Source organism: Myiozetetes cayanensis, unplaced genomic scaffold (genome assembly GCF_022539395.1).
Source record: "Myiozetetes cayanensis isolate MyiCay16 unplaced genomic scaffold, myiCay2020 scf1, whole genome shotgun sequence".
NCBI classification, from domain to species: Eukaryota; Metazoa; Chordata; class Aves; order Passeriformes; family Tyrannidae; genus Myiozetetes; species Myiozetetes cayanensis.
In genome coordinates this window covers 34,697,470-34,724,128 of record NW_026086604.1, presented here as the reverse complement: position 1 = coordinate 34,724,128, position 26,659 = coordinate 34,697,470, and the positions used below count along the sequence as shown (strand labels likewise).

At 39.2% G+C, this 26,659-nt stretch overlaps 1 protein-coding gene and 1 long non-coding RNA gene across 3 annotated transcripts in view; one reads left to right on the top strand and one right to left on the bottom strand.

Annotated features, from left to right (window-relative positions):
• LOC126647092 (aspartyl/asparaginyl beta-hydroxylase-like) overlaps positions 1-26,659 on the bottom strand; it is a 724,697-nt gene that overhangs the window by 671,147 nt on the left and 26,891 nt on the right. The window lies entirely within an intron of this gene.
• Positions 1-26,659, top strand: part of LOC126647196 (uncharacterized) — a 95,196-nt gene that overhangs the window by 48,076 nt on the left and 20,461 nt on the right. Inside the window, exon 1 of one of the 2 annotated variants that reach the window (XR_007630524.1) lies at positions 9,967-10,055. The exons of the other annotated variant lie outside the window; for it this stretch is intronic. This is a non-coding gene — a long non-coding RNA (uncharacterized LOC126647196). Of the gene's footprint in view, positions 1-9,966; positions 10,056-26,659 lie in introns of those variants that run through there. 2 annotated transcript variants of the gene reach the window in all.

The window sequence follows — 26,659 nt, the reverse complement described above, 5'->3', positions numbered from 1 at the left end:
GTTTTTAATGTTGCTAACATAACAAGTCATTATTATGATTATTGAAGAGCCAAAATCTTGTAAATTCAAAATTTACAGAGTTCTTAAAAAGGTAAGTGACTTTTGAGTTAAAGAAAAAACACTGCTGCTGTAGCATCACTCTTCATATATTCTGTAGTTAAAAATGTCTTTTGCCTCTTTTAAGACAGACACCTAATTCAACATTTCTAAAGTGTGATGATTTAATTTTAGGTGGCAACAAACATGTAGTTTTTTATTATCAAACATTTATGAATACCTATATCTGAAATTTTCTAACCTCAAGTATCACAAAAAACCACCAAAAAAACCAACAAACCAAGACTCAGTCATGTTTTTCATCCAGATCTGTGACCCTGATAGCCTCTATGGGCAGATGTCCCTTAAATCTGAGGAATGGAAATGGATGTACTTTAGAAGCAGCAATTTTGCATTGGTCATTTTTTATCGTCCAGTGAGTATTCTTGGCTGAAGCATGTCTTCCCTTTGTTTTATGATCATACATCCTCACAATCCACAAAGCAAATAGACACCTGAAGGTGTCTTTAGTACAACTCAATTTATCTGAATAGAATGATTGAAACAGCATATGTTTGTTACGGGTCAAGAAGCTGACTGACTCTTACCTCTCTCCGACACCATAAACTAAACTCAGTTAACTGGAGATAACCACTAAGTGCTAATAAAACCTTACACTAATCGAGTTTATTATTGTCTATATAAATTTAAGAAAAGAAAAGTAACCCACTCCTAGAGCGAAGTCTTATTTGCCAAATTTCTGATCAGATCAATATGCACTGTAATTCTGTAAAGCACATCAATATAATTAGCAAAAATAAAATGTAAACAATGTGTTAAATAGTGGACAATCAGTAAATATTATTTTAAAGATGGAAAAATAAAACCAATATTGTATTTGGGATTAACACTTTGATCAATTGAGCCACAGAAGCAAATTGGTAGACTTTGATAACGTTAGGGAGGTTTATTGTAATTGCATTGGACCAATGATTTTACAAGCAGGCTCTGTGCATCATGGAAAGAAAAAAATACTCTGTAAGGAACTTGTTTTGATTTGAGACATTTTTCAGAGGGCTATTTTAATTTAATTAATGAAAAATCATAGGTTAATTGCCTTCTGCTTTAATGTGAGAGTATTATGCATGCAGGCATATTTTATTTATATCTTGACTGTTTGATGTACACAATCAATTCAAAAAGGGATAATGAAGAAGTGTTCTGCCCTGTGTAGAATAGTAATTAGGGACTCTAGTGCAGGTTTTTTTATTAATTGTGCAATTCTGTAAACATGTTTGACATAATGCTGAGAAAAGCATTTGTCAGATTTTGCTATTCTTCTGTCTTCTTCCCATCCCTTCTACCTCCATTGTATTTCCCCTTTTAGTCAAAATGCCTGGTATGCCATTAACCCTCACTGCCTCAGTGGCTGCTTGACTTTGTAAGACATGGAAGAAAAGCTGCCCCTTGAAGAGCCTATGTTATGAGGAGTATGTATATCAATAATAGAAGTGTTAGGATTTGTAGGCTTTGGAGGAGTCCATGAAAGACACAGAGCTATAATAGGGTGCTGCATCATGTGAGATCAACCGGGATATACTGGGCAGAGCAGTCACTGGGGCAAGAGGAATACCAGATCTTCTGAGCTGAGGCCATGCAAACTGGGTAGGGAGTCTGTAGGGTACTGCTAAAGACGTATTTGTTTTACTGAAGGTAAAATGAGTGTTGACAAGATAAATTCAGTCACCTAATCTTGAGAAGTACAAGCCCTCGCTAAAGGGTTTTTTTTTGGCATTTTTTTTAAAGATGGAAGTTAGAGAGAACACAACTAAATGAGAACAAGGAAAACACTCCAAGTCTCCAATTCTCTTGAATTATGTAGGGAAGAGGGGAACTGTTGAATTCATTGCTCCAGTGCATGCTGGAAACTGTGAGGCACCAGGGCAAAAGAATTCTTGAGCTCATGTGCGCATATACATATGTACATTCACTCTTGTCTTGGTAGCTGGGAATTGTGAGACCAGGAAATTGTGCCTGGTCTCAGCCACTCTTCAGTGGTCTTCTGAAAGCATGCAGTGGAAGGTTTACTTCCAATACCAAAACTGTAGCATCTGTGGATACATGCACTGTACTCAGACCTGCGCTCAGCACTGGTGAGTCTGCACCTCAAATTCTGTGTTCAGTTTTGGGCACCTTACTGCAAGGAAGACATTGATGTGCTGGAGCATGTCCAGAGAAGGACAACAGAGCTGGTGAAGAGTCTGGAGCAGCTGAGGGAGTTGGGATTGTTTAGCCTGCAAAAAAGGAGGCTCTAGGGCGACCTTATCTCTTTCTACAACTACCTGGAAGGAGATTGTAATGAGGTGTAAACAGGTGACAGGAAAAGCATAAATGACATCAAGTTGGGCCACAGGAGGTTTAGATTTGATATTAGGAAAAAATTCTTTACTGAAAAGGGTTGTCAGGCATTGGAACAGGATGTGCAGGAAAGTGGTAGAATCACCATCAGCAGAAGTGTTCAAAAATGCACGGATGTGGTACTTAGGGATATGGTTTAGAGGTGAACACGATGGTGTTGGGTTAACAGTTGGACTTGGTGATCTTACAGGGCTTTTTTTCCCAACCTTAATGATTTTATGGTCCTATGATTTTTAGACCTATGGGGAAATGAGGAATCTTAAAAAATATCTTCATTTGGAGCCTTCTCTGCCTCCCTGACATCCTCACTTTTTGAAAGCTGAATTAATTGGCATCACCTCTAGGAAAGTCTTCGTTGGTTTTGTGGTGACTGTGTTGTGTAGTGATATGATGGCAAAGACATTTCCAGGATTCTGATTCTATAGTTGTATTTATACACATTCATGTAGTCTCCCTTCTGTTATCTGCTAGGAAAGGAAATGTAAATAATCTTAGGTTGTATCTGTTCCACTGCTCAATAGACCCTCACCAGTGGGAGCAGGCAGCCAAAGTATCATACTATATAGAGGACATGAATGTTGAGATCACAGTCATCTTGCAAACTGCTGGGTTTTCCCCCTGAAAATATATGCATTGTTTGATTCTTTCATTTTGTTTCAACACACTATAATCAATTTCTCATACATGATGAGCTTCTTTTAAGTACTCAGATCCCAGAGGAATATCCTCTAGTTTTCTTTGGCTTTTCTTGGAAAAATCTTATTTCTCACAATAAAGTCAGGTTAATTCATACTTACCAGGCTATTGTATTTGAAAGATTTCAGATGCCATAAATTATCGCTTATCTTGGATTTCTAGTTTACCTTTCCAAGGAAATATCTAAAGCTTTTTACAAACAGGGCTGAAGCTTGAAAATCACTTGAACTAGTGTCATTCAAGGGCAAGACCACTCTTTTTCCCTGTGGATAAAAAAACCAAGACCTGTTAAATAAACACTAATGGTGAGGACCCTTATAATCTACTGACGTTAAATTACCAGCAGTGATTATTTGGGAGGGACATTCAGATGGAGCATGGTGATTTGATGTTTTCTAACTATAGTTCAGTGAAACTTCCCAGCAAAGGCAACAAACTATGTCTATGTGACTGAAACAATATATTAACCAGAAAGAGTTCATGAGGACTAGGTCTCATGACTTCCTTCAAATTAAAAGAGCGGAAAGTTCATCTCAGTACGTAGATAATAAAGTTGCTGAACAGAATTTCTCTGTATTTCTATTTCTTCAATTAGAACCATGGGTTTCCTTAAAACTGCTGTCATGTAAATTAAAAGAGACTGCACATCCATTGAACAATTTTTTGAATAATCTATATTTGAGTTTGTTAGATTTCTGACTGTGTACAATTTACGTGATTCTTGCAACTGATCCCTTTTGACCTGGATTCTAGTGATGTGAATATGAATTTCTCAGCCATCTCCTACCAGGCCTAATAATTTTCTTTAATAGCTTAGGCAAGCCCCTAAAATTTTAATTATCCATTTTACCATCAGTCAAATTTTCAGGAGTTCAAGTGAGGCCTATTAGTGGACATGAAGACAGATCATTGTTCAGTATGAAAAGGCCACCCCCAAAGGATCTCAGTTATTACCCATTTGGGTATAAAATCATATAACCTAAAATTATACAAAATGATTTCTCTATCAAATAGAATAACTTCTGGATGAAAAACAACATCTATTTTTGGAGGATTTATTCTCTTGGTTTAAATTAGAGACAGAGAAACCAATGCAGATATAAGTAACTTTTCTCTATTTTTGTTTTGCTTTATTTTAAATTTATCTTAGATCTTATTTTAACACTGCATTGATTCAGCAGAAGTGACCAAGCTCAGCCTCTTGCTGTATTTTTATCTCCTTAGCTAAATAACTTTACTAGATCTGAAATATACATCCTCTGTGAGTACTTATTTGATCATATTTCCTACTGAACATTATACTCTAAACTGAGTATCTTCTCACAGTAATCAGGTTCTCTAGTTACTGAAATCATTCTTGGAGGTCTCTTTTTACATTCTCACATATAAACTTAGAGGCCATTGCCAGTTAGAGGATTTTGCTGATTATGTCACTGTAGTGTAAAACCGCTCTCACTCTCCAGCTGATGTTCCCTTGATCCCTCAGTCAGGGGCCATATTTACTTCCTTTGCTTCCATGAAACACTGTGTTGATTGTTCTGACCCTGAAGTCCTTTTCTGAACTGCTTTTCTCCCTCATAAACATCATCTATTATCCTGACTCTTGGATTCAGTGTTATTAAAATATATATAGATGAAATAAGCCATTGGCAAAATCTACCTCCAAGATTTTCCTCTTGACTGTTGAATGTAACACTGGACTAAGAAAAAAATTACAATCTGGAAATATTCCCAGGAGATGATGCTTCCCTATTTAAAGATTTGTAGATTTATCACTTTTTAATTCATTTAATCTGTTGTAGATGAAGTGGATAAAAATTTGAGAAAATAAAGAGGTTAACTGAGACTCCAATGGAGAGCTACTAATTTCATCAGAATTAATCAAGACTGTGTTAGAAACTTTTTAGAAGCTAATATATATCTATCCATAGAGATATCTTGGACAGCCAAATTTGTAGTCTCATTAGAAAATAATAAAAACTTTGTCAGACAGCATCTTTTTTTTCCATTACATGTATACATACAGCTTATAACTTCTTTTCACACAAAGTTTATTAAATGCTTTTGATGTTTATGCATCATTACTGAAAATATAACCATACTGATATAGAATTATGCTTCATCTAGTAATATAGTATGAACTGATACAATAAACTCCAACCCCAAAACCACAAATGGTGTTTGAGTTTGATATTTAGCAATTTAAGAAAGGGGAGAACAGTGATAAAGTAAAAGAAAAAAATTCCATAGTGAAGTGAAACAAAATTGCTTTGAAGTGGGTTTGTTGTTTCTATAGGAAAAAAGAGAAGCATCAGGAACAACTCCAGGAAAACTTTAAAATGCTGCTTTCTGGGGACAGTCAAGGAAGAGGAGAGCTGAAAAAGTCTCTGAGCTTGCTGGGCTCTGTTTAGAGGCCTGTGGATTGATGGGGTTGTGAACCCCTCTGAGGGGTAGGTGTTGTGAGCTATCCCAGCACTGGTAATTAGATAGGTTCAGCAGTCTTTATGAGTGGCTTACGTTTACTGATTAATGTTCCACTTGTGCACAGATGTGATTTAGCTTTCTGCTGAATAAACACAACATGGGGATGGAAAGGTGATAACTGCCATACTCAGCAAAAAGAAGGAGCCTATAAATATGCCAGTGGGTCAATAGAAGTGATTTCATTCTGCCTTCACAAGACTGCTGATGAAGTCTGACAGGGAGCTCTACTTCATTAATGCATCACAATGGTGAAGAAAGCCTGAAGGGCAAAAAGAGCCACCTGCAGCAGATTGGAGCCTGGGCTGCAGCTGTCAGAGAACAGCCAGGGAGAAATGAAAAGGGCTGCAACAAGGAAATAAAGAGGGTATCATAGGCGGATAGGGTGTGTTTTCAGTCCTGCCTGAAACGGTTGATAGGGGAGGCAGAGTGCTCAGGGCACTGACTGCAGATGAAGCTGTACTGCCGATCAGAAACAATTCATGGAGGAAGCCCCAGCAATGTGAAAGATGTTTTGATTAAGGCACTGAACAGAAAGCTCTAAGTCTAAGGATGGGTAAATGCAGAAAAATGTAATGATTTATTAAAAAATAGGAGTGCCTAATGAAGAAAAATTGCTCACAGACAGTAAGAAAAAATAATACATTTGGGAGAAAGCACTGGCAAAATATGAGATAGTCAGTATATAGTTGAGAAGTGCTCATATGCTTGCTCTGTTTCTAAAGGTCTTTCCATAAGCTTCTGCTTATGTCTCGCTTCTCTACTGGCTTTCCAGTCTCAGAAACTACAGTCCCTGCCCAGTCTGAAAGGAGCATGTTGCTGAATAACCAAACTAGTGCAGAGAGTGACAAAAAAGGAAAAGAAAACAAGGATGTGATGTTTATCCACTAAAAATAAGCTTCCTTAAAGCCATCCACGGACCTGGTAGAAATCACACAAGTAGTGATCTGTCCTAGCATACAACAAAGCAGAGAAGTGCGAATACTCCTGACGGTCACCAGAAGCCACTGGACTTTCTCAACCTGCAGGTCAGCAAGCACAAGAAGCTTATGAAAAGGCTCCTTCACTTTGTGATTTGCTGAGTGAGAAGTACAGAAATGAACAAATCAGGACAGAAGTTCAGCCAGGACTTAGGTAGAAGCCCTTGATCCACACTTCTGAAAATTTGGTCTGACTCATTCACATCTGCTCTGATGTTTTCACATGGGCATAACCCCAGAGAAAGCCCAAAACAGTCTGACTCTCCTGAAAGCAAGATTAAACCCACATTGACTCTGTCCCCTTACCTATTTCCCATTCCTTGCACCTGAATCCCATCTCTAACCACTGGTCTTATTTGGATCGCAAGAGAGTTAAGTGTCTGCTTGTTAGGTGTCTGCTTTATTTTATTGATTTTTTTATTAATTTTTCGTTTGTGTTCCTCTCCTGTTTGCACAGTGGCAGGAAGGAGGAAGGAGGTACAGAGAATTTGCTTACTGATTCTTCTGAAGGCTTTCAGAAAATTCAAAGATTTCTTATTCTCCTTTTACCCTGCTGGGCTGTCTTTCTCCATCACTATGGTTTCTATACAGATAATTATTACTTGCAGACAGAAGTAAATTACTTACTTTCACTAACTGAAAAGATTGAACTTTCAGCAGTGTGTTTCAAAATTATTTTTTCCATCTCCAACACTTGTAACTGGACTATCACCTGTGGTACTTCCAATTTTCCACAGAAAAATGCCACTGTTGTTTCACTACGTTTTAAATGAGATGGCCTGCCACAAAGCTGACTTCCTGAGGTGAAAGAGAAAATCCTTAATATAAAGATATTATACTAGAGAGGAGGCCATTGAATATATTTTTGTACAAGCCACAGCTTGGGAGATTAAAATTAGAGGCACTTAGAAAAATGCTTATAATCCACAGAGGGCAGAGATCAGTATTATATAGTCCTAAATCCTCCCCAGCTGACTGTTCCTCACTTGCCTATTCAGTGACTAATGACATATTCAGATGACACAGCTTGAGCTGCAAACACTTATGAGGATGGTGAAGTCAAGAAAATGAACTTAGAAAAGCTAAAAAGAGACGAAGAATAGTCACTAGGCACGTCTGCCATTTCCTTTGTGGGAGGGAGGAATTAATTCTCTTCACAGGAGCATCACTCCCTGCTTTGCTAATGGGTTAGGACACTGTAAGGTAGAGAGCTGAAGTCTCCATCTGAGCATGGTTTATTAGGCTCTGCCTGTAGTTGGGGCTAATGGGCCCACAAGGTCACTGTGGAAATTTCCAATGGGCTCATGCTCCACAGAACAATTCACTCCAGCAATGTCTCTGCTTTTCCTTAAGTTTCCTGGGCTTAGCAGAAGGACTGGGTCATATTCTTGACCTCTCTTTCCTTTGAGATCTCACAAGGCCACTGTGGACCAGGCATGTGACAGCACTCACAGATATGGAAAGCATACGGCAGGGAGAACCAGTGATATGATGGGTGCCCATCCCCGTGTATGGTGGGGTAGTGATGTGGCAAACTACATGCAAATGCTTCTCTTAGGAGCCCTCTACATTCCTCTGCATCAGTCAACAGATCAGTGCTCAAGGGAAAGTGGTTTCATGTAAAGGCCCTTTTGAGCAACATCTCTCTCAGAGGAGCATCCTGGCGCTGGGGTAAGTACAGAAATCGTTCACAGGGTAGACCGGCATAGTTATGATTCATATGGATGCTAATGGAGTTCAACATCTGTCTGGCAGCTTCAGTCATCTCTAGCAGCCTTCAAAATAAACAATCTGGACCACGAAACAACTAGATCAAAAAACAGCAAACTCTGTTAAGTTACAGAAACCACTGATGATCAAGTAGTGTCAAAAGTCTGACATCTGACTTAAGCCGTTGCTCTACAAGAGCTGCTGTCATGGAGATGCAATCGATCAGTCATTCTGCTCTCAGATTATACCCCGAAAAAACAACCCAAACACTGGATCCCAACAGCCGGGCAAATACATTGTGTGCAGTGCAAGAAGCAGCACTCCTGTTACTGTGCTCTGAGGATGAGATATTACTTCAGCTCATAGCTTTGTGCAAGGGTTGTGTGTGCCTATGCTTACAGAGCTGCATATTGCTGACCTTGAGATGCTGCATCTTCTCAGGTCTCTCTCCCACTGAAGCACAAGAATTCCACGGCCTTGCTTGGAATAGACACATGTTCTGCATTCATAAGCTGATGTCTCAAAACACAAACTGCATCCATTAACAAAATTCATCCCCTTATGAGAAATGAGAACCCCCAAGACACTGTTCTAGAGGCTCAGTGCAGCATATCTGCATTCCCGGCTGGGATTTGAGCTCATGTGTCCCAGGGGCACCAAGTCAATACTCTAAAGTGGGTGCATTAGAACTAAGTGCCACATTGGCTGCTGCTGCAAAGCCTCATATAAATATTACACCTCAGTCAGCAAGGCACAAAATGCTTGGTTTCTGAGTCTATTAATATCTAATGAGAATACGGTATAATTAATACAGTTTTGATTTTCCTATAAATCCACATTACTAATAAGAATGCAAAGTTATTACTCAAGAAACCTTTTCAACAAATGGCAGTTTTCACTGATTAAAAATGGAGCTTGTGTTTTAAGCTATATTTATGGGTTTACTGAAATTAATTATTATTAGATTATTGAACTACAAGATAATTAAGAAAAGTGGTTTTACTTAAATACACTTAAACATCAGGGAGTTTACATGCATATGATGTCTTTTGGGTTCTTTTCTTTTTAACATCTAGAATTCTTGTACTCCACTTGCAGACTAGAAAACAAAAGATTGTTTTCTTTACATTAAAGCAATTGAACATTCCAAATTATTATTCTGTAGGTTGAGGTCATGAAGTGCTAACCTCTGTATTGTAAGATCACAATGTATTATAAGATCTTTTGTAATCTGGAACACCATCACAAAGGTAGTTTCATTTACCCACTAAAGAATTAAAATTTGATGTATTCATAGAAAATGAAGCTGAATACCGTGGCCAAATTTTATATGTGAATATTGATGCTAGCCCACTCTGTGTTGATTTAGAACTGTCTTAATGTTTTTCATTTTGGCCTTCACAAGTATATGTGTAAATTAGTACATGACAAAGCTGCATGCAATTTGGATGCATTCTTCATATTGCTGTACCTGTAGAGAACTCAGTTCAGTTGCTCATACTTGCTTGTTTGTGGGTTTTTTTGTTGGGTTTTTTTTTTTTCCTTTTTTTAAAAATTGCTTAGTTAAGGCTACTTTGTTTTAAATCTGAAGGGGAAGTTCTTTAATACTTGGTCTTGCACAAGGTTTTTCAAACTTCAGAGCAGGAGGAGAAGCTGTACCTTGATCAAGCCTTGAAGTGCATTTTATGACTGGTGTGGGAAACTATAGGAACATTGGAATACTGTTCACTGAGGGTATGTACTTACTATTCTACTCCAGTTTGCAATAGCTTTGAATGTGGAGCTGTGTGTATTAACAGGTGTTTTGTTTTTGCGTCCCACATACAACAACTGTGGGGTATCCAAAATTTACAGATCCTTCTCTGTAGGGAGGCATCATCACATTGTTTACCTGAGATTTTCTGCCGTAAAAGAACTGATAGCTGGTAGAACTTCGGTTATGCATTCCTGGAAACTCTGAAGTCTTCCAGTGTCATACCTCAACTGGGGAGGATTAATAGAGTGCCATGAAAGTAATTTGCTTTTCCAGTACATTTCACTGGGAGGGAAGAGTGTCCAAGTGAAGAACCCTGGAATTGCATGAAGAATTCTTGTGGGAGCGTATCTTAACTGGAATGTTTGTCATGTCAGTCCTGTGATATTCAAAGTCCAGCTGTCAAGCTTACATGTAAAGGAATTTCTCCTCCATAACCCTTGGATCAGTGATGCTCAGTGGTAGTGCTGGTAGGCTCGTGGCCATGGTTAGTCTTGAACCTCCCTCTTTACTTGATATTGAAGCAAAGAAGCATCTGCTCTGAACAGAGTTAACAAATGCATTGAGGAGAAGTTGAGGACATCTCCAGTGAAAGTGTTATTTATTTATTTTATCTCAGAATATAGTCAATAGATGTCATCACGTTTTCCTCATTAAGTGCTTCCTCATTTACAGGCTATTGGTTTCCTATCCAATCTTGGAGCCAACCAGTATCAAATACCAAATGATCTTGAAGTTTACAATTAGGTAGAGTAAAAATGCTGGAAAAGGGAAGACCCTCAATAATTCCATGGCATCAGAAAATTAAATTTCTGCAATAACAAATTATGATATAATGAGGTCACATTAGAGGAATAAGAGGCCCAGATGCCTCAATGATTCAATCTTTCTCTTCCTGTAGGCCTGCACCTAATTTTAATGAATACTTTGATAGATAACATATTTGCTTCAAAATAGGTCTTTAAAGACAGTTGTGAGAGTATTATATTTTAAAGATGCTATGATAGAAATTCATTTCATTAACTGCCTGATAAGAAAGAATTACTCTACAAATGCACTGGTATCAGACATACTATTATGACCCATCTGCTCTTATTGAGTGAAGTGGCAGTAATATATCTTTATTGGTCTCTTCCTTGAATGCTGTAGAGGCTCATTTTCCTTGTCTAATGAAAAGCCAAGTGACACTAATAAAACAGGTACTGTATATGCCTGAACTTCAGCAGAGAAAACAGAATATCAAGTAAAAAGCTCTGTAAAGAAAAGAGTCAGGCGTAAATAGAAAAATGAGTCAAAAAAAGAGAAAAACAGATCAAGAATGCTGGTTTGTTTATTTATTTTCTATTAATCAAATATGGGTTTTGATCTAATGGCAAGGATTTGTTGCCCTTTTGAGAGGAGTTACTTTTCAGATGGAGAAAAATGGGTCTTGTTCACAGTTTATTTATTTATATCACAGCTCTGAAACCTTTCCCTAGCTACTGTGATGTTACTTGAGGGCCAAATATAAGGAAATCTATTCTGAGTGGTCTCTGGTAGGATGTGGTAGCCCCTCTTGTTTTTGTCTGATCTCTTCAGTCCTGATGTAGTGAAACAATGCTCAACACTTTGTTGCTGTGTAGTTGTCATGCCATTCCCAAAGTCCACATTTCATCTCTTGGTGCAGTTTAACTACACATTTTCAAAAACATTTGCTTTTAACAGAAATGTTAATGATACAGCAGACATGCAAACACACCAAGTTTAGGTAGTTGTGTTTAAAAAAAGAGAATTTTGCATGCCTTCTGAAGTGACATGCACTTCTGATCTGTATCTGCTGAGACATCTGCTGTTCCCATGCATATGAATACGTCATTCCTTTCATGAAAATTCAGAAGTGGCCAAGGGCACCTAAAAATAAGACTTATTTTAAGAATAAATTTTAGTGTAGTCTATTTAAGGCTTTGAAAATAAGCTCTGACCTGACTTCAGGGAGAAGCGAATAGAGCAGAGCAAATCTGTATTATTTTCTGGACCCCTTGTCTTGGAAATATTTTAGAACTATACAGTAGACAGACTCTTGTATCATGACTAGCACTTCTTCTGATATGGAAGGCTGGATAAGGGTATCACGAAAAAAGATCATAATCTCTTAAAAAACTGTGCATGTCCAGGGCATGTTTTCTGTAGCTGACATTTGATAATCTAAAAAAATTCTCTTTTAAATGTCCCCTTAATCTCGGTAATTTGGGAATTTGATTTACTTAAAAAAAAAAAAAAAAAAAAAGTAAAAAAAATATAGAATTTTAAAATTATTTATATTCTTTTCTCCTTCTAGATTCAAAGGGCTTAGATTCGAATGCTTATCCATGTACTGGGGGTTTATATATCTGGCTCTTAACTGCCCATGTAGAAACTTCAGAAATTTATAGATATACAAATATCTCTAAACAAAAAAGAAAATCTTACTTGAAAAGACTGGTGAAGCTTGACAGTCAGGAAATACCTGAGCTAAAGTACCTTACAGTCTTGTGTCTGCTAAATGTGTGCGTGTACTATGATAAAGTCATTAATCTACATAATCCACAACAGTTTTTCTTCATCCTCTTCTGGTGAGTGGTCCTGTATGTCATTTAATGCTTAATATCCAAAGGCTACACTGAGCACAAATGTATTTCGTTTTCAGGGTCTTTTATCTGATCCTGATGTCTGTGTCTTTTTTTGTAGATATTAATGAATTTATTTATACAACACAACAGCCAAGTAATAGGATGGTGTCTCAGTTTTGTAAATTGGCAACAGAGGCGCTGCAACTGAAGCCAAAATTGCCCTATATCAATTCATTTTTAGAGGCTAATTTTCAAGACTAGAGCCTAGTTTTTCCAGTACATTCTGCTGCCTTTTATGTGTTCAGAGCACAGTTCATATCAAACTTTCACAATTATTAGAGTTCAACACTCCTGCTGTTTCAGATTGGGTACTCAGAAAATGAAACAGGAGTGATCACAGAGAAAGAGTTTGCACAAATGCTATGATCAGTATCACACAGAAAAACCATGATCTAGACAGAGAAAAAAATCAGAGATCAAGATGATAGTCAAGGGACTTAATCAGGAAGACATTTTTCCTTCTGGAAATTTTCATCCTGTTTCACCTCGTATGTCCCTGTCTCAGAAACCAGACAGAGATGGGAGTCCTTCGCATAACTGTCCCCTTCACTTTGATGCATCCTTAGGGCATGACCTGTCCAGTAAATTTCATGAGGCAGAAGTACTGCAGGTGAACGTGATAGGCTGTGTTTATCACATAAAGTTGTATAATTAAATATACTCTAATAATGTACATGTGTCTGTGCAGGTTGTAGGTTATCCATGGACATAGATTGAGGTATTTCATAACTTTGAGTTCTTCACCTTGTAAACTCCTCAATAGCGTGGTGGGTTTTTTATCTTCTTAACAACAGTTTTCCAAGTTCAAAAAAAAATTCTCTTCTGCAATCACATCAAGCCCATTATTCCTTTCCCTCTCTCAGAATCAGCAGAGACTTTAGGCTGCAAAACACAACTGTCTTCTTTCATTGACCTATCAGTATCTTTTAGTAGCCCTAGACCAGGAATTTAAATGTTTACCTAGTTTCTTCCTCTTCCATCTTTCTCATCTGTACTGGGTAGACCTCTTAATCTGATTCAGAGTCCACTAGCAAGCTCTAAAATGGGACAGCTGGCAGAATTACATGCAAAATGTAGTTGAAATAAAGGGCTCAGTAGGAGGTATATCCTTAAGAAGCTGATTTTGAAAGTTGCTTCTGTCAAGGAAGTTGCACTTACTTTGATCCTTTCAGCACCTTGAACAGGCATATGATTCTGCAATTTGTTGTGGCAGCAGAAATACGGCATCCTATGTCAAAGACTGCAAGCCTAATTCTGTCATTATTAGCTTACAAAAACTAATAAAAAATTCAATATCTGAACACTAATGGTAACACTGAAAACAAGTTTATGATCACAGCTTGTCTCCCTTTACTGCTAGTGCCTCAAACAATTTTCTTATTCATTGAGATAGAGGCTGCAGCTGAGGACATACTTGTAACATAGTGAGCCTTGCTGCTCAGCCTGTGATCTTCTTGACCCTCAAACTGAAGGAAAAAAAAAGAAGTCACTTTTCTCAGTTTACTAATCTGCTATTTTCTTACCTCTTTGATATTGATTCCAGTGTATACATACTTAATATCTCAGACATTCTTCTCACCAACATTTTTTCTGATAGCAATTCTTCCTTCATATTTCATTGTACTCTATATTAGAAACTAAATTTGCTTTGAACATCTTGTCTTCAAAGCTTGTGGAGCTTGTAATTCATAGGTTAATGCTGTGTAATGAAATTAACAGAACTACGTAGGTGCTTGGATATCTACCCGAGTGTGCTGTTTATTTGCCCTGTTATCACATTCATGTTTCGTTAGTGAATTTGCTTTTGTGTTGTCTTGAAGGAAGAACTTTTCTTTCTATATACCCTCTTGATGACATTTAATCCATTCTAGAGCTCCCAATATGAGTGGTCACTGTTCCCTCTTCTTTCTGCTTCCTTGCTTGAGTACACAGAAGTTCAACAATTTTTCTGCATTTTGGTGCATACATGACTTCATCTCCAGTCTGTTGCACAGAAAATGTGAGTACATCCCACCAGCTCGAACTCAGGCAGAATATATCCATCCCTTTAAAAAGCCTGGAACTGTATTTCTTGAGGTAGAGGAGACATCCTTTAATTTGATTTCTGAACATTAGCTTTTTAACTGTATTTTTCAGTAGACAAATAGACAGCAATGACATGAACAGCCAAAATAATCAGTATCAGTCCAGCAAAGTGTGACAGCTCCTCTCTGTGATCTCTCACTGCATTATGGGAATAGAAGCACACATTCATACAGTGCACATATTGTATATTAACTGACGAGTTATTTTTTGAACAAAAACAGCATTCCCAGTGTGTGTTTGCAACTCATTATATCCAGGAATGAAGCCACATACGCTGTTAGAGTTGCATCTGCTACAAAATGCAACAGCTTGTCAGCTTTCTGTTTGCTGTGTGTACTTCAGTCTGGTGCTTTTCTGTCTGTGTTGGACTCATCTTAGATTCTCAGCCTTGTCAAATTCTCTGTGGGATGAAAAAAGAGCTGTATCGAAATTTTCTCTTTCTGCCCCTCCACCTGGGACTTTCAAGGGGATTATATTGGGCTGGGGAAGCAAACCAAGACCCTCTAAAAAACTTCTTGATTTAGAAGAAAAATTAGATCATAGGTGCTCAAGGGAGAATTTACTTCACAGGAACCAGGCTGTACTGCAGTGTGGCTCCCTTCCAGCAGAAATCAAGGCAGAGAATGCAGGAGCATTTCCTTACGCAAGCCTTTGCCAGGGTATGCACACAGAACTGGGATCCTAGAAGAGTTCCTGGGTCTGTCAGTTTAGGTGTGACTACAGTACAGTTACAGTCCCTGTAACATTTCCTCCCAAAAGACAAAAAGTGGCTAATGACCATCACACTAATGACTCAAAGAATGACTTGTTGGACTGCACTGTGGAGACTTTACAGGCCAGCCCCCCTTTTCAAAGCAGGGTCAGCTGTACCAGTTTTCTTACAACATGGCAAAGATGGGTTTTGGATATCTCCAAGGATGAGGACTCTATGACTTGTCTGGGCAACCTGTACTACTGTTTGACCACTCTTGTGGCCAAAAAAAAGCTTGGTTTTTATTTTTAAAATTTATGCTTGTTGTCTCGTCTCTTCGCTGCGTACCACTGAGAAGAGTTTGGCTTAATCCTCTTTTGTCCTTTCATCAGGCCTTTTACACATTGTTAGGATCCCCCTGCTAAGACTTCCTTTCTTCAGGCTCTCCTTGTATGTCAGATGCTGCATTTTCTTATAAATTTCTGTAGCCCTTGTCTGAAGTCTCTTCATTATATCCATGTCACTTTTGTGCTGGGGAGCCCAGAACTGGACCCAGTGTGGCAGATGTGGTTTCATCAGTGCTGAGCAGACAGGAAGAATAACTTCCCTTACCATGCTGGCAAAGCCCTCCCTAATGCAGCCCACGATGCTGTTGACTGCCTTTTCTACGTGGGTGCTTTGCTGGCTCATGGTCAGCTTGTTGTCCACCTGGATTCCAAGGCCTTTCTTTGCAGACCTACTTTCCAGACGGTAGGCCCCCATTTTGCTCTGGTACCTCCCTCCAATTGTTTTTGCAGTATCCTGAACTCCATCATCCCACAGTCACAGCAACGAAAGCTGTCCCTGACCTTCACATCACCCACCAGCTCTTCCCTGCTTGTAATTATGAGGTTCAGCAGATCACACCTCATCACTGGCTTCTTGATCACCTGTGTCAAGAAGTTACTATCAACACACTCCAGAAACCTTCTATATTGCTTATGCCCTGCTGTGTTATCTTTTTAGCAGATACTGAATTGGTTAGTCTCCCATGAGGACCAGGGCCTGCAAATATGAAGCACTTTTCTGAAGAAACACTCACATAATACTCCTTCTTGATCATGGCTCTGTAACAAACAGCCACGAGAACGTTGCCCATGTTGATTTGCCTGCTAATCTAAATTCATAAGCTCTCAGCTGGCTCCTCATCCATCCCAAGGCAGAGTTTAATGATTTCCTGTTCCTCTCCCATGCACAAGGCAACTCCACTCCTCACCATCCTGGCATGTCCTTCCCAAAAGGCCTTTATTCAGTCACAGCATCATTCCAATAATATGAGCTGTCTCACCACGTCTCCATGATTCCAGTGAGATCTATGTAATCCTGTATAATCCTACAATTGCTCACAGACCTCTAAATCTCCCTGTTTGTTCCTCATCCTGCATGTGTTAGTTTACCAGCACTCTAGAGAGACACTCAGCCATGCTGATCTCCCAAAAAGAGGTATGAGAATTTCCTCCATACCCTGTAGTTACTTCCTTACCTGTGTGTACTTAGGGTGGACTCCCTTCGGCCCTGTTTTGATGATTAGAAGTCTTCTCCACATCATTCTGCATCCTTTGCTTATCAAACTAGTCCACCTCTTCCAGGGGACGACATCACCATGATCCTCTTCACTCTCACTTTAAAGCTCTCTTCAACTAGTTGGCCAGCTTGTTGGCAAAGATTCCCTACTTGGTCAGGTCGATCCTGTCTTTTCCTGGCAGTTCTTGATCTTCAAAGACGATCCCAGTGTCCTAAAATTGAAATCTGTGTTTTCAACCCCAGCTCAGCAAACATTTGTTGATGCACAGAATTGTGGAATCTATCCACTCCTCCCTGAGTTCTCCTTCTACAGCAGGTCAAAGGGCACAAAAAAGGATCTCTTTATCCTTGACCCTCTCCCCAGAGCCCTCTTGGCATGATCCAGACCTCATCTGACAGTGCTGTAGGTGCCTATGTACAAGAGCAGTGGAGCTTCTAGCACAAGGACCAGAGAAGCCTCCACAGTGTCCCACATCCAAGCCCCCAGTGAGTTGCAAAACTTCCTGGACTTCTGATCAGTCCAGCAAAGGGACCTCTGTTCCACACTGGCACCCCTGGCGCTTCCCTCAGTGCTGCCATGTGATGCCATGCATCACCAGCTCTGGTCATACCACTGAGGTAGGGTTGGAGCTTTGTGACAACTCAGAATAAGATCCAGGAGGCCTCTGTCCTCACCTCTGATGCCACACAGATCCTCAACAGTGCTCACCACCTGTGGACAGGTAGCTTGTCTTCCTGGTCTCAGTCTCTGCAAGAGCACCAGGCAACCTTGCAGCCCAGCTTTTAGAGACATTTCTTACTCTCAGGAGCTCAAGCTGAGCCTAGAAGACTGGAGTTTGTATCTTTATACTGTTACAGACTCCAGTCATCCCTTCTACACACACTACAGAGGATGTCATTTAAACAAATAAAGCCCCTAACATGAATAGCTTGAACAATTGGGAATATGTTATTTATCTGAAAAGGCTTTTTCTATTTTTTATCTTTTGGAGGATTACTCTATCAACTGTCTTCAATTCCTGGTATGTGAAACTGCAGACAGTACTGCGGATCACTGGTGTTTTCAGACAGATGTGTGTTTTTATTCAGTCATGTTTATTAAAATGCCTAACTGTTTTGATTAGCCTAATAGAAATACAACACCAAAATAAACTTTTCAAAATATTTCCACAATGCAGGATGTTATATAAAACTGTCAAAAAGTGAGTTGGCATTGTACTGATTTTTGCAAGAAGGCAAGCACAAGTACTTATTTTGAAGAGGATAGAATACAGAAGGATCAAAGATACGATTTCATTCTCCTGTGCAAACCTCCTTCCAGATTCCTAAGTCTCTGACAAAGCACATGTCATTTTGAAGATTCAAAATAGAAAAACACTAAAAAAAAAAAATCTGCATTCTTGAAGAATTTTGCTATACTTTATTCCCATTTGCTAGTAGAAAGCATGTGTCTGGAATACAAATTACATATTACTTTTGGAAGGCAGAGAACTTCATGAGGCAGCTATGAAGCAAATTGCAAAACATCACCATGGGATAACTTCTTTGGTTCCAGTGGCTGGTGCTTTTCTGTAATCTCTTTATATTACTGCAGCTTTTATTTAGCCATCAGAAGCTTAAATGACACACAAGAAGCCTTAAGAATAAGGCTCAGTTCAACAGAATTCTATATTTAGTCTTACTGGTAAAACTGCCAGTATAAGCTTTAGCAGCACTGAGATCTTCAGTTTCTGAATCATTCAGTTTCTGAAGAAAGCCAATGTGCTCAATAAAGGATGTGCTTCTCATCTGCATTGTAGTGAGTGCCCACTGGAAAGTACTTTCCTTGACTTTATAAGACTTTAATAGGAATTGAAAGTTCAGAAGAATGAACTGTATGACTTCACAAGAGTTGCTCTAGAGTGATGGCTCTCTGGAGTCCCTTTTTTTTTAAGCATCACATTTGTGTAATTGGTCTGAAAAACACGATACAATGGCCAAATTTCACTAACAGACCATATAACCCTTTGACACCACAGACTGACTTAACATCTTTATGCCTAAAAAGTAAACACAGAACTGGCTATTTTTTCTGGTCTTAGGCCCTTTTCTGTAAACTGTTAAGGAAACCAGAAGCATGTACGTTCTTCTTAAAGCTGATACCTGTTTGATGATATCTCTAAGTTGGTTGGAGATGTGAAGTGAAATAACCTACCAGCTGCAAAATCAATTCACAGGAAAGTGGTGGGGCCTCTTGAGCATAGATGATAGTTAAGGTAAGCTCAATCAGCTGTGATTTCCCGCCTGTAGTGCCAGCTGAGTTGCACTGATGCAGAGCTGACTCTTTATATCCTGCACTCTTCTAGACACTGAAGATGAGCAAAACTCAGACCTCTGAGAACAAGAGAGTCAGCTGCTATTTCAATACTGTCATTTTTAAGCAATACTCAACGCTCCTGCATTAGAGGTGCCATTTTATAAAAGATATCATTTAACACTAGACTTACCCCAGCCACCAAAAGACTCAGAGATGTTCTCAGAGTCCACTTGCTCCTAAAAATTCTCTCTCTCTGCAATTAGTACAGCTCTAGATCTCATCAGTGAAATAGGCTTTGCTGAGTTTCTCTCCATACATACCAAGTATACGTAGGGGGAAGAGATGCACGGAACCCTGGCCTGTGGAGCAGAGTTTCTTCAACATTTTATCTCAGTCACAGCCCTGACAAGCTTATCTAGCTTCTCCCACTTACCATATTAAATGCAACTGGAATCAAAACTGATCATTCCCAGGGGCTACTGCCCACAGCAGACAGTTCAGGTTAAGTGGCTTGCAACTTAATTTGGTTTTCAAAGGCTTTATGTTTCTCAGAGTCAGTGAGATAGATCACCATGTAAACTAAACACTGGATTCATTATGAATTCATGTTGAATCCTGTGATAACACCTAGTGTCTGTGGAATGGGTGATACAGATTTTAGGTCCTTATCTTTAGTGTTGGTCGTTTCTCTTTGCAAAACAAAATGTGTAGGCTGAAAAGGTGGGCATGTAGAGTTGTTTCAGCACAGAGGAGTGGCATGGGACACAAAAAAATATGTTCTCTAGCTACCCACAGGTGTACTGTAAAACTTGGTGTGGATTTTTTGTTTGGTTTTGTGAGGAAGCAAACAAAAATATGTTGAAACTTCTATCATTATGTAGCTGCATTATAACACGTTAGGAGGATGAATAATGTTTATTTGGAAGGAGATGTTCCTAAAGATAGCATGGTGGCTTACATTATTAAAACTGGCCTTTTTGATTTTATAAATAGTGTCAAATACATCCCAAGACATGTTTAATTACCAATGGGTAAAAATCTTCACATGATACTTCTTTGCTGGTTGACCCAATGTAAACTCTTGTTAAAAAATTATAACCCTTGGAGTCCATTTCCTGGAGAGTCCCCAAAGCATTTCCTGGATAATAATGATGCAATAGTTTCCTATCCTATTGATGATTGTCCCAGAGCACCTCAGAACAAATGCTCCCATTCCCTGAAAGCTGCTCAAGTACCAGGATGCTGCTATAAATGGTTGAAACGTGATGCAGTTTCCCCTTCAACTTCCTCCAGCTCAGCCTAATGGGGATTAAGTGCCATTAAAGGCTCTTTGCAGCATATGCAGTTGCTATTGATCAGTTGTTTTAGCCAATGATCTGATTACAACCGTCTTCTCTTTACAGGGCTTTACTGGCAGAAAGGAACATACAAACATACAATAAAAGTTGAGGAATGAGGGTACCAGACCTTCTTGCGTGTGCTAAGAATTTGTTTAGCTACTAAAAAGAAAGATTGCCTTTATCTCTTTACATGAGAAAAATTTCTACTTGTAATCCAAGAAACCAGTTTGAAGCAAAATCAGTTATACAGTAGAGCTCAGGGAGTTTGTCTTGCCAGAGAGTGTCACAGTGCATTTTACATTCACTGCTGAATGATGACAGAGCTTAAACAAGATGATTTTGGTAAATGCTTTCTTACCTTTCACTGCTGCAAAGTTTAGGAGAACTTCTGAGAAATGGGTCCTGTCCCCTTAGACCAGCTTTTGCCTGTGATGAATCAGCATTCTAGCCCCTGGGCTTTTCACACAGGCAGGTGTGTGTGCACCATTCTTGTACCACTTCTTAAAAGAACCCAGAGGTAACTCTTTGCTATATGCAAGTCAACTGGGAGTAAATTAGCTGAACTCTGAAAGCGGGTGCTGGACTGAGCCCCTGTGAAGGGTAGTCTGGGGAGCAGTATGTCAGCTTTCTGACTCTTCCAGGGCTCAGCCTTTCAGGCCTGTGGAGGCTTGTGAAGGCTGTGGAGGATGCACAGAGGCAGATCTGATGCAATGTCAAAGTCAAATCTCTTTCCCATGAGGGAAAATGAAACTGAGCGGAGCCTTTCTGGAGAGCAATTATTTAGTGTCAACACTCCAATTCTGGTTTTGGTGTCTGTATTCCTGTATTACCTTGAACACTCATCCTCTGAATGATTTTTCTGGTCAGGTGAAGAGGGAAGGAAGGGTACTGAATTGAGAAGATTCCTACAAGAAGCCTGAGGCAAAATAAATTTCTGAAAACTCTGTTGGTCCTTTGTGGTCCCAGCATTTATTCTGCAGTACTAGATGGCTTTTGGCAAAGAGATCAGGCTTTGTTTGCCTAATTGTTAGAGTCTTTTATGAAATAGCGACAGAGTTGAAGTAGCACACTGGCTCTCTTTTTCAAAGCAATTGGAACTGCTGATAACTCACTACTTCAACATGTGAATTGTCATTAGGTTTAAGAGAATAGATTTAGCAGCTCACACCTATGATCTTGAGATGGTACAGGGTTACTTTGCTCTTTGTGACTGGACAGGAAATACAACACAACCATTCACGCCTTCCTCAGGATATGAACAATTGTGGACAGTACTTCACTAGCACAGCCACAGATTTGTTCAACTGGTGCGGTGTGTCACTACTTGGATGGGCCTCTCCATCTCTCAGGAGGTGGTCCTGAGCAGGAAGATGTGTAAATATCATCAATAAAGAACCAGTACTTTAGTAACGAAAGTACAGTATGAGTAGGTGTCCAGAACAGAAATGAGATATCTGCCAGTGAAAGGAAGTGTTAGTGACTGAAAGACAGTTATCAAAACAAGTGGGAGAGAGATTTTTCCTCTGACCACTGCAATGATTTGGTCTTGATTTCTAGAAGGCATGTTTTGTATTTCTCTTGATTTCATGATGAGAGACACCTATCCCAGCACAGCCTGCGACTCCACAACAGGACTTCAGAGTTGTCGAAGCACAGAGGACAGTGACCTCCATCAGAAACATGAGCATGAGCAGAAAATGATGCTTACCTGCCTTTGGAAGCCCCATCATTTATTGGAAACCGAATGATTCCTTGTAGCATTTTATCGTTCTTAGAAAGGAAAAACTCTGGGCACAAATAAGCTATCTAGTTCTGTGGTATGCCAGAGGAGGAGGCTGTGGGCCCCTTCTTGAGCCCTGATAATTCAAACACATTTGTATCCTGTATGTGCAATGTAGAAATTCTTAGAACATTTTATTAGCCTCCATCTGATTCTTCATCACTTTGTGATATTTTCCAGCTGTATACTTCAGCTGTGATAGAGACCACTGCTTTTGGTAACTAAAAGATCACAATGCGCTAAAACCTTTATCTGGCAGGCAACACCAGAGAGCATATTTCCTATGAAATGTCCACAGAGTTCAACAGATCAGCTTGTTGATTTTTTACCTAGAGCTGAAAAATTTCATGCAGGCTTGTGTTGCTGTAGGTATTCCTGCAGCCCACAGAGTTCCCAACACAAAGAGCAGGGAGTATCAGTGTCCTTGTGGGCTGCTACTGGGCTAGAGGCATAGCTCCTCAAGAGAAGCTATTTGTTACTCTTGACTTTAGCATAGCAGTGAGCCAAGAATTGTCAGCAGGTCCTGCTGACTGAGGTGCCACTGGCATGAAAAGTCTCCTCCTCCTTGATGCACGGTGAGAGGGTGCAGCCGGAGGGAGCTTTCCTGAGAATCAGAAGAGTCAGAACACACCTGACTATGCTGAGAGAAACTGCAATGAGCTGTTGCAAACACAGCAAGTGTTTGGAAAGGGAGTGTAATGTTGCAGACCTCTGTGTAAGAAGGAAACAAGTCACTGACGGGCTAACAAGGAGGCACATGGAGAGTGAAAGGGGGATGTGATGCCTTCCTCTAGGGCTTTCAGCATAGCTTGTGGGAACCAGGACAGTTGCAGTGATATGATTTATAAAAGAATTCTCCAGTAAGTTCCTCCTCCAGGACAAATGTCCAGTAGTAGTATAAAGAATTCATTAATAGTAAGGCACAGCTCCTCTCCAGTCAATTGCTGGGGCTCCTGCCTGTTTTTCCCTCGTCACAGCCTTGAATTCAGGCACTCCTACAGCATCTAATTATTTTATATTTGCATGTCTGAATCTTATATATTAGGACCATAAGAGGCAATAAGTTCTGCCATACTGACTTGCCTAGCTCGGTGTACTTAGGTCTTATGCAGGTCTGTCTTCCCTATGTCAACACAGACTGAGAAACTGAATGCAGCAGAAATACTGCTGGTAGCTCCTTGCTATAAAAAGCTAATAGTCCTTTGTGGGCCGTGAGAGTAATGACAGAAATACAGCTTAGACTCTAGGCTGCTTACACTAGCCTTTCATGAAACGCTGCCCTGACACTGGGATGGTGAGATCAGTTTCTTCCCATTGCAGTCATTGTTCACCACAGTGGTAGGTCAGAATTTTCCATTGTCAATCAGGCATTTTACCTCTGACTTTGAGAATACTGAATGCTGCCAGCTCTTTTGATAATGAAAATCACATGATTTTAGTGACAGAGTTATTTTACTAATCTTTTAATAGTGCCTGGCAGGATCCCTGTGCTGTTTTATTGTCTTGTCTTAGAACTTCCTGGCTCAAAATTGATGCTATTTTTCATAGTTTTATGTGGAAATGTGGTCTAAGGAACATTTATGTTCCTTAATAAATGTGGTCTGAGGAAACTTCTGGCTCAGGTGGCTACCTGCTTCACTTAATTCATTGCAACTCTGTTATTCAGATTGTAGTGAAGTTATTTCTGTCAGAGATTATGTGTATTTTTTCATATATCACCTTTTTTTTTTTTTTCATGTTTCAAATCTTCAATTCCTGTTTTAGCTTTATGCAAGAAAATTTTCAGTCCTGGGGTCTCTCAAGCTATTAAAAAATTTTAGTTTTTAAGTCTTTCAACTTTTAGAAAGTTCAAATACAAATACTTGAGTTTACCCTAGGTGAAACATCTGGGGCAGTTATACACTCATCTAAGGCTTAATGGTCCAATTGCTTGGTAGTCCCATTCATAATTCATCAGGCATCTGATTAAATGTAGTTTAGTCTGACTGTAATAGTGTTTGCAGCTAATTTAAAGGCAGAACATTATACTTGCACAACTTACCAGCATATGACAAGGATGTAGAATGAACCCTCTCCCGATTAGAATACGAACCATTTCATGTGGTTCTATATTCCAAAGATTGCAGATTCCTTTTTTTCTGGGATAGCAGATATTTCATCAATTCAGGTTGATGATTGTTTCTTTTTTTTTCCCCTCCTTTTTAATTTTTCTCTTTCTTTGAAAGCAGCAATACAGGGTTGTACTGTAAATCTTTCATTCACATCTATTTCATACACGGTGATCTACATAATAGATCTGTGGGTCCAAGGCTGGGCATGTAACAGTGACTTGGGCAAGTGATAAAAATAATTCTATTAGTATTCCTCATTTGTTTTCCAGTTAGAGTACAGTATTAGATATTATTGAGCAACCTGGTCTAGTCTGATGAGTCCCTGCCCATGTCAGGGGGGTTGTAACTAGATGATTTTTAAGGTCCCTTCCAACCCAAACCACTCTATTATTATCTTCCTGGCTTTGTAGCAAATGGACTGTAGATTTAGAAAATGTTAAGTGAGTGCAGTGCAGTACAGTTTCACTATTTATATAAAGGTGATCTTTCCTTAATATCATAATACAGGAGGAATCTTACACAGTATATGTATCTCTTGAAAAGTTATACAAAATAGGGTAGCTGACAAAATAGTGAAGTGAAAGAGCAACTAGTCTCAGCTTCAGAAAAAGAAAATGAAGAGAAATTTTTGTAGTTAATAGTATAGGCATTTAATTGCCAAGTATAATATTAAATGAAAATGTAATAGGTTCATATAACCTCACAAGGACAATGGGCCCATAAATAATTGAATTTGTAAGGAAATAGTTCTTACAGGTAAATGTGATGACCTGTTCATAAAAGGTTAAAGGTTGGATGTGTTGAGGGAACTCACTCTATGTTAACACAGTCTGAATTTTGCTCTTAAAACAGGAAATCAACTTTGGGGTTTTTTTAAAAATTATTCTGTAATCTTCATCTTTGAGTATGGAATACTATTTCTGAGAATTCCCAAGTAGATTTGCTAATTAGAGTTAAAGAACCCTTTTAAAATTCCCTTTAAGGAAAGATATATCAAACCTTTTTTTGTTGTCCTGGGGGATCTTGATAACACAGACTCTTCAAATTCTCCACAGGAATAAAAGTCATTGGAATATTATGCATGTGCTCCATTTGATGATTTCCTTAGGAGCAATGGCATTTCTACATTCACAAATAATTTTTGTCTACCGTAAGGTTAGTGCATAAAATATTCAGAAAAACTAGCAAGAAATTACTGTCTTTCAAACTACATCCATCTCCTTTTGTCCATAGGCATATGGCCAGAGCCTGAACTAAGCAGAGGTATCTCCACCAGTCTTAGCCTAGCAAATCCTTATCAGGGGCAATTTGACTTCATTCTCATTGTATGTGCTAGGAGAAGCAGTCATACTTCTTAAGGCTGCCATCAGTAGTTCCTAAAATATAGTTTTACAATCATTATTAGAGATCATGCCAGTCTATTTAAACTCAGATGATAAAGGTAGACTTTCCTATTACTCTGCCTTGAACTAAAGCCAAGAATTTTTTAGACTAAGGGTTAAGTGAACAACAAGAAGGAGTGGATGGAGGTGGGTAAGGGCTGGAGGCAGAGAAGGAGAGAGATGGAAAGCCAGAGAGCAGTGTACAATCCATATATTGATGGTACTGCAGCACAAATGCTTCAGTCATCCTTAGAGGTTTGACATGCACAATTACTGAAGAAATTAATGAATGGAGTCCTGTGCTAACTGAGAAAGAAGATCTCTTGGGGAGGAGCACTAGCTGGTTAGCCTTAATCCATGATAAAGAGATGGGCCAAGTGGGTTGTGTAGTTCCACTACTCACTGAATGCTAATAGCTGTAGCTGTATGACAGGCTGAGTAAAGAAGGAAAAACGCTTCACTGGCATTTTTGTCATTTCAAAGCACAACTGAGTTTCACGTGTATTTTGTCTTCCTTTCAGTAGCTCTTTGAGAGTAGCTGTAAAACAATGGTTTGATCATGCATCTGTTAATGGAAAATGAATTCTGGATGGCTAGATAGCAAAAGAGGTTTTATTTAATGGCAACAAGACATTTAATTGTACACCAGACTCCCCTGTGGGTGGCTCGGGAGGATAACACTCTCCAGT